Raw genomic sequence first — 8,918 nt, forward strand, 5'->3', positions numbered from 1 at the left:
ATCTTCAGAATTGTCTTGAAGATCCTCTTGACGCTGTTGTTGTGTGATACATTTTGTGAGTTTGGCCGTGGTTTTCTTAGCAAATAGATTCTAGGAAACCTATTATCTAGCAACGGTGGTTTGCTATTGCCTTCCGTTGGGCAAACTAAAGAAATTGCCATTTCTCTTCCCAAATGTTCATCCGCCTGTACTATAGCTGTTGATATTTGAGGTTCTAGCTCATCCGCCTTCTCCGTCTTAAGTTCAGTTACTGAACCTGCTAGATCTGCCGTCAGCCTTCGCTCGTATCCTGAGCAGGAACCCTTGCAGGTGCTACCGTTCCAGGTCAGAGCGGCCCTGGAAACAATGAATGACTAAGGAGTAACTCCACTTTCCCCAAAGCTCTGAAAGTTCCCAATCAGAGCCTCATCACCAGTTGCAGTTTAGAGTCATACCCAGGACTATTTCCTACCATACATGGTGGAATGTTCTATTTCATTAGTAATGGGGATGCGTAGATGTGTATATATTGTTTGTATACTGTACTAAAGGTAGATACTTATGTTTATTTTCTAATACGATTGTAATTACATTGTGGAATGCATTCTAATTCACATGTAGTTTTAAGTTAACTTTGTGGCTAATTAAAGAAGTTATGTCCTGGTACCTAAAAATGGGCAGACTGCTCTGAGTAGCAGGGAGAGAGAAATCGACTTGTCAGGAGTTCATACTGGATATAGTATGTAACTATAATTGTTTTCTGGTAAATATCTTGTAAATATTGCCAGTTTTCTTTTCACTATTTTTGTAAGTTTAGTTCTTGACGCACCGAATAAACATCCTTGCATGAAAGTGCAAAGCAACTCCATCCATCTTTTCTTCGGTCAAAAACCACGTACGTAACAATGATTTGTGTTCAGTTCTGTGTGATTGAATTTCAGAGGTTTTGTTCTCCAGTGATGAGATACAGTTACTCTGCATTAGTGTCATAGCATACATAATTTGAACTGGCACTACTGGTTGCAGTACATACCAAGTATACACATTTAGACATGAAGTATGCATACAGACTGATGATGTCCCTTGTGAATGCTGATTTGGATTGCTGAAGCTGGTCACATTTTCTGCCCAGATAAGATTGCTGGCCATTCAAAGTGCTCTATAACTTTAGCTGTGCTATACAATAGTTATTCAGTTACTTGTCAGTCCTTATCATGTCCACCACCCTGAACCAGAAGACTACGCAGACAGAGAGCCCTGGAGAGGTTGGGTGCCATTTGGTGGTCAAGGTGAGTGTGGCGGTGCAGTATCTGGGTCGACAGGCCAGCTGTTGGAGGCAGACAGACATGCTCGTGGACACCAAAGAATGAGGGGAAGAGGGCTATTGTGCATAGATCTAAACCATCAAGTTTTATGGAACTGTTCTGTGTTGGTCTTTATTACAAGAGAATTTGAGTATAAGAACAGAGACGTTTTGCTCGAGTTAAATATAGCACCATTAAGAATACTTCTGGAAATTTGTGTACAGTTCTGATCTCCCTATCAGATAAACTATTTACTTGCAAAGTGAGAGTATAGTGAAGGTGCATAAGATTGGGATTGAAGGTTGTGATTTAGAGCAGAGATAAAGCAGGATCGACGCAAATTGTCTTGAGCTTAGATGAATGAGAGGTAACCCATTGAACCTATTAAATTCTTGGACTTGACAGGGTAGATGGAAAAAATGATGTTTCCATTGACTCAGGTGTCTGGAACCAGTGAGTCACTTTCTCAAAGTAACAGGTAGGTACATTCAGAAGGGTGATTTGGAAAGTTGTTTCTCAGGTAGGAGCCCCAAGACTAGAGGTGTTCTCCAGGTCTTTAGGCCCATCACTATTTGTTATCTCTATCAATGAATTGGATAAGAATGTACAAGGTATTGTTAGTCAATTTGCAGCTGACACTAAAATGAGTGGTGTCCTTGACAGTGAAGATGATTAACAGGACTTACAGAGGGGTCTTAATCAGTTCTGTAAATGGGCTGAGAAATGGAAAATTGGGTTTAATTCAGGTAAGTGGTGCAATTTGGCCAGGTAGAAAAGGGTAGAATGTTCATAGTGAATTGGACTGCCCTGGGGGTGATGCAGAACAGAGGGACCTGGGAGTATAAGTACCTGGTTCCCTGAAAATTGCAACGCAGTAAACTTTTGAAGAAAGCTTTTAGGATACTGGATTTCATCAGTCAGAGAACTGAGTATCAAAGTTGTGCTTTGGATTATGTGAGGCTGCAGATGGAATTTTGTGTTCAGTTTTACTATAGAAAATATGTCAATATGTTGGGACTTGAGGGACTGAGGTACTGAGGGAGATGAACCAGGTTGGGACTTGTTTCATTGAAGCATAGGAGTATGAGGAGCATTCTTATAAAGGTGTATAAAATCACGAGGGGCACAGGTAGGCTTAATATGCTCTGTGGTGAATCAGGAATGAGAGAACAGGTGTTTACGGTGATTATATGACTCTATGGCTCTATGACAGAAAAGAGTTTTTTTAACTCAGAGCATGGTGAGTTTTTTTAATTCTCTGCGTAAGAGGCTGTGAAGTATGTTTGGGAGGATAGCCATGAGGAATCACTGGACCTTTTACTTAAGAAGAGTTAATAGATAGTGTACTAATGAAGAAAAGTGAGCCTGAAAGTTAAGTCCTAATATTACTGATTGGCTGGAAAGCCTATTCCAGCTTTTCTTCTTGCAGTCAGAATTTCCTAAGCCATGTGTCAAGGTTTGCAATGCATTGCAGCTCTCACTGATTCCTAGAAATGCACAGTTCTTTCAGCAGACACTATCAATCCAAAGTGGTAGTGCAAATTTAGAAGGGGTGGTGCATTTCTGGACTGTCAGGCAGTGATTAACTACATTATTGTGGTGTCTGAGCCCTCTTCAGAATATGGAGCTGTACCCAAACTGCTGAGATGGTGCCTGCTTTAGTATGTGATGTGTATGTAATAATCAGAAAAATATTCATCTGATCAATGTTATGAAGTTGTGGCATCTAAATAACCTCCTTGTATTTGGGAAGTGTATGTTGCCCTCCTTTCTGCATTTGCTCCGTATGGAGTGCTATGGCCTGTGAAATGAGGTGTTCCCTATTCTTGGACTGTCCGTGTTCCAGATGATACAGCAGAAAGCTTCACACCACGGTAATTTCTTATGGAGAATACCAAAGGTATTCTCAGGATGAGAAGCTGATATTCTACCTGAGACCTCTACAGCCTGGATAATGCATCAGAAGCAAGCAGGGAAGGCTCGAATGTGATGGTAGGTGGAGGCAGTTGGTGAGAATGTGAAAGACCAGGTAGAAATGGTGCACAAATGGAATATGCCAGCAGGTGGCAATGAAGTGAGGTATTCCCTGGAGGGGCTGTCAGTCTCATTGCCATGAATTTCTCAGGAGAAGCCTTTCAGATAATGACTGGGAAAACCCAGGCAAAGCATTACAGTGACAGTGTCCGTAGAGAGAGTTAACATGCAAGTAATTCCTTCAGGCCAGGTTAACTGCATCAGCCATCCGAAGGGTTGGTTTACACTAATTCTTCTCTAACCCATTTCATTCTGCCACTCATATACAAATTAGGGGAAGTTTAGTGTGGATCTGAGGAAGGATTTTTTTTCCACTCAGAATGTGGTTGGAGTCAGAATAACACCATGCGTGAACAGTATTTAACATGTACTTGGAGGTTACAGACTAAGTTCTAGAAAATATGACTAATGTAGATATGAACATAATGGTTGGTATAGATGTGGTGGGCTGGGTGACCCATTTCTGTGCTGTATGACACTGACACTTTAGTCACTACAAGCAGCAAGAGTGCCTATAGGAGATTTTGCATCTCTACATACTTTGCCCGGTGCATCCTCACTCTGCACCACATCTGGTAGAAGTGTGTTCACAGTCGTTTCTCTATTTGGCAGCCCCTGGTAGTTCCCACAGGAGCTACCAGATTAACAAGGATTGAGGGACTAGTCTGAGGGTGTTTGACATGGTTCTTTGGAAGCAAGGTGCACATTCTGCGGTGTGGGGTTGTGTGGAGCGAACATTTCACATGCTCCCTTAGAGTACTGGTTGTAGCGCCTTTGTGTGGTGACTGTAACCACTACAAGCAGAGCTCTCTGGCTGAACTGTCCTTCACACTTGGAGGAGACACAGAGACTGGAACATGGAAAGTTAGAAAAAAAATTGAAATTAAGATAATGAATTAAACTTTGTCTATTCTACCACAGGTAAATCCAGAGAAGGAAAGGTTTTGGACCCATGTGCTTGATGATGGCTCCAGATTAGCATTGCTCTGAAAATGTGGGGGCACCTAACTGGATACTGACTTTATACCATTGAAGTCTATACCATTTGCCAACTTTGTCTAGAAGGAGGAGGAACTTTCAATAATGCGGCATTGGGATCTTATAACAGTAATAATTTTTTTTTTTGGATATGCTTGGAAGATTTTGTGGCCAATTACGCTGGAGGGATTTGGGTCAACAAGGTCCTTGTCCGATTACCCGTGTTCTGAAGAAATGGTGCAACACTGATAATCCAGCTACCTTCACTGGCAGAGAATGCAATGGCATCTCTTTACGGATCACAGAATGGTTCTACCCAATCCTGTGTGTAGCAAGAAGAAGGTCCTATGCTCACTGGGAAAAGGAGGATATAGATCGCACTTTCTCAACTGCATATGGAGCACATGTCTGGAATTTTATGAATTCTGCTAAGAAATAAACTGTTGCTGGAAGTGGGGCACCAATTGAATACTTTTTCCAGGTATATTGTCCAACTACATATAAAAATATTGCTCATTCCCAATTTTCAATCCCAAGTTTGTGTGATACACCGTAGCGGTGAGGGCAGTTGGCAATCACCGGGCAGTGGCTGTTCCACAGTCAACTCACTGCAGAACAGGAAAGCAGCAGCATTTGACAGTCCTTTCAGTGAAAAAGTATTAAAGTTAGAGGAAACTTTTGAGATTACCAGGGCACTTTGGTGCTTTCACGGGAAGAAAAATAAAGATTTCAAAATAAAAAAATTGTTTGTGTGCAAAGAAAATTATCAATGCTAAAGAAAATGCTGACAAAGGAAAGATAACATTTAACTTCATGATGTGGGAAATTGATTGAAATGAAAGAGGATATAAAGTCAGAGAACTTACTGGTGTACAGCTTGTTTAAGACTAGTTGCCCAACTCCAGGTGTGATTGTCCATCAGTGGTTGTCACACAGAAACTCCCTTTATTTCAAAGTTCAAAGTAAATTTTTATTAAAACAGTACATGTATGTCACCATACACAACCCTGAGATTCGTTTTCTTGTGGGCATACTCAACAGATCTATAGAATAGCAACTGCGAGAGAATCAATGAAAGACCACCAAGCTGGGGTGTTCAACCAGAGTGCAGAAGACAGCAAACTGCAAATGCAAAAAGAAGAAACAATAATATTAATTAATAAGCAATAAATATTGTGAACATGAGGTGAAGAGTCCTTGAAATTGAGTCCATTGGTTGTGGGTACATTTCAATCTTGGGGCGAGTGAAGTTATCCTCTTTTGTTTGACAATAAAAGTGTGAAGTGTCAATGTGCTCTTGTTCATCGCTACTCAGTTTAAATTTAGTAATTAAAATCCACAATCACCCGCAGACTAACAGGGCATTAATTACTGCAAATCTTAAGCTTTAACAAATTACACTCTCAGAAGTGGAAACATGGCATGAAGAAGCTTTTAATGGAAAATTGTGTCTTTGTGCATAATTCTGCTAGCCAGAAACAAAAGCATTCAGTTGCTAGGGGAACTGAATACAAAATTGGTATTTGGTTTATTATTGCCACGTATACTGAGATACGGTGAGAAGCTTTGTTTGTTTGCCATCCAAATAGATCATTCAATTTATAGTACAAAGCAGCAAACAATAACAATGCAGAATATAGTGTCAGAGTTACAGAGGAAGAGCAATACAAGTAGACAAATAAGTTGCAAGGGTCATGATGAGGTCAATTGAGAGGTTTGTCATACTCTTTGTCATACTAGAGAGAGTTCATGCTTTATTTTATATGTTGGTAATGAGGTTACATCTGGAGAACTGAGTAGTATTGGTCTGTATATTTAAGGAAATATATGAGTAGGCTGTTTCCTGATCATCCATTTATGACCGAGCTGAGGAGAAATTTCCGTGCAACTTTGTGAATCTTTAAAGGTCTCCACCACAGACGGCTGTGGATATTCAACTGTGTATATCTCATCCTGCAGTTTATAAATTTTTGGACACCAATTTATCAGAAGATACTATATATGAGCTGGATGAGAAAGTGGACTTGAGATAATGAATTAGCCACGATCTTACTAAGTAACAGAACAGCTGAGAAAGTCAAAGGTGCTCATGCTACTTTTTAAAAGTTTTTACAATTTTCAGGCAAAATTGCTTAAAAAGCAACCTAACAATAACATAAAAAGGCTCATTTTGAAACTGTTGGGGGTAATTAGAAGAATTGAGATAAGCATGGAAAGAAGAGCCTAAGAGGGCTAATTAAAAATCCATAGAATTGCTACATGATTCCATGTTACTGCAGTCAGTGACTGACATTGAATTTATCCACAATCCTTCACTCATAGAAACATCCACACGATCAGTGTCTCTCATTATCTTGTACACCTCTATCAGGTCACCTCTCATCCTCTGTTGCTCCAAGGGAAAAAGGCCGAGCTCACTCAACCTATTCTCATAAGGCATGCTCCCCAATCCAGGCAACATCCTTGTAAATTTCCTCTGCACCCTTTCTATTGTTTCCACGTCCTTCCTGTAGTGAGGAAACCAGAACTGAGCACAGTACTCCAAGTGGGGTCTGAACAGGGTCCTATATAGCTGCAACATTACCTCTCGGCTCCTAAACTTGATGAAGGCCAATGCACTGTATGCTTTCTTAACCACAGCAGCCTTGAGTGTCCTGGACTCGGACCCCAAGATCCCTCTGATCCTCCACACTGCCAAGAGTCTTACCATTAGTACTATATTCTGTCATCATAATTGACCCAACAAAATGAACCAACTCACACTTATCTGCGTTGAACACCATCGGCCACTTCTCAGCCCATTTTCGCATCCTATCAATGCCCTGCTGTAACCTCTGACAGCCCTCCAACCTTTGTGTCATCAGCAAATTTACTAACTCATCCCTCCACTTCTTCATCCAGGGTATTTATAAAAATCACGAAGAGTAGGGGTCCCAGAACAGATCCCTGAGGCACATCACTGGTCACCAACCTCCATACGGAATATGACACATTGAGAGACTCCTGGTGGTGGCTGATGGAGTAAAAGCAATCTGCAGTTGCTCCAACTCTAATTATCTTACTATTTCCAACCTGTCTTGAAACTTTTTTTTAAGTGTGATATTCTTTCAATATGACTGGAAGGAGTGCCGGAGGTACTAAAAAGAACGATCACCCTGCTTCTTTGGATTCTATTTTGGATTTGCTGCAAAGTCATGACGAGAAGCCTCTGAGAAGTTTCAACAATTCAGCTCTGAGTTCAAACAAATAGATGGTAAATTGGATTCTGTTCAACAAACTCTTAATGAACATGATAAACATATAAAAAATAACGAAGCAATTTTGTCATTTCTGGAAATGGAATGGAAGTGGATGAATTGCAAAAGCTTTGTGAAAAGCAATCGAAGTCCAACGAAAAGTTAAGACAGTATATTAAACAAGAGGAAATAGTAAGGGCTATTTCCTCTTTTCAATCAGGTAAGGCTCCGGGACCGGATAGATATACAGTGGAATTTTTTAAGACTTTTACTGAAATACTTACACCCCATCTATGTCCAATTTTTGCTGATTCTATATCCTCTGGGACTGTCCCGAGAACTTTTTATGAGGCATCAATTTCATTAATTCCTAAAAAAGAAAAAAATTATCTGAATGCGCCTCTTATAGACCAATCTCGTTACTAAATGTGGATTCTAAAATTCTTTCTAAGATCTTGGCTAATAGGCTTGAGAATATTTTACCTAAAGTTATTCCTAATGATCAAACTGGATTTATTAAGAATAGATATTCACATTTTAATATTTGGAGATTATTGAACATCATTTACTCCTATCCATCCAAACAACCTGAATGTGTTGTTTCCCTTGACGCAGAGAAAGCCTTTGATAGGGTGGAGTGGCTTTATTTATTTGAGATCTTAGAAAGCTTTAATTTTGGTCTGGGTTTCATTTCCTGGATCAAATTGATCTATCAAGCTCCTATGGCTGCAGTTATAACTAACAATCAAAAATCTCCTTATTTTAGACTATACAGAAGTACCCGGCAGGGTTGCCCTCTCAGTCCTCTATTACTTAATTTGACTTTAGAACCTCTTGTTATTGCTCTTTGGGATTCCAATAATGTTCAGGGTATTAGGAGAGGGGATAAAGTACAGAAGGTTTCGTTGTATGTGGACGACTTGTTAGTCTATATTTCAGATTGTAAGAAATCTTCCTTCTGTGTTATCTATAGTTTCTGAATTCAGTAGTTTTTCTGGATATAAACTAAATTTACGCAAAAGTGAGTTATTTCTTATTAATAATCACTTGGATCAATACAATCAAATACTATTTAGTGTTGCTAAAAATCACTTTAATTATCTTGGTACTGTATTAAAATTATTAAAAAATTTAAGGACCTGTATAAATATAATTTTCTCCTATTAATTGAATATATGCAACAAATACTTTTTAAATGGTCTCCTAAGATGCTATCATTAATTGGTCGAATTAACGCTATTAAAATAATAGTTCTACCGAAATTCTTATAAACATTTCAAGCAGTCCCTTCCTTTGTTCCTAAGCTGTTTTTTGATAGAATAGACTCTGAAATCTCATCTTATATTTGGAATAATAAAAATCTTAGATTGAGTAAACCTTTATTGCA

General features: G+C 39.4%; 1 pseudogene; it reads left to right on the top strand.

Annotated features, from left to right (window-relative positions):
- The first annotated feature begins 1,193 nt into the window (after positions 1–1,193).
- On the top strand, positions 1,194–8,631 carry LOC140197044 (alpha-1,4-N-acetylglucosaminyltransferase-like; annotated as a pseudogene).
- Positions 8,632–8,918: the final 287 nt, after the last annotated feature.

Source organism: Mobula birostris, chromosome 4 (genome assembly GCF_030028105.1).
Source record: "Mobula birostris isolate sMobBir1 chromosome 4, sMobBir1.hap1, whole genome shotgun sequence".
In the NCBI taxonomy this organism is placed as follows: domain Eukaryota; kingdom Metazoa; phylum Chordata; class Chondrichthyes; order Myliobatiformes; family Myliobatidae; genus Mobula; species Mobula birostris.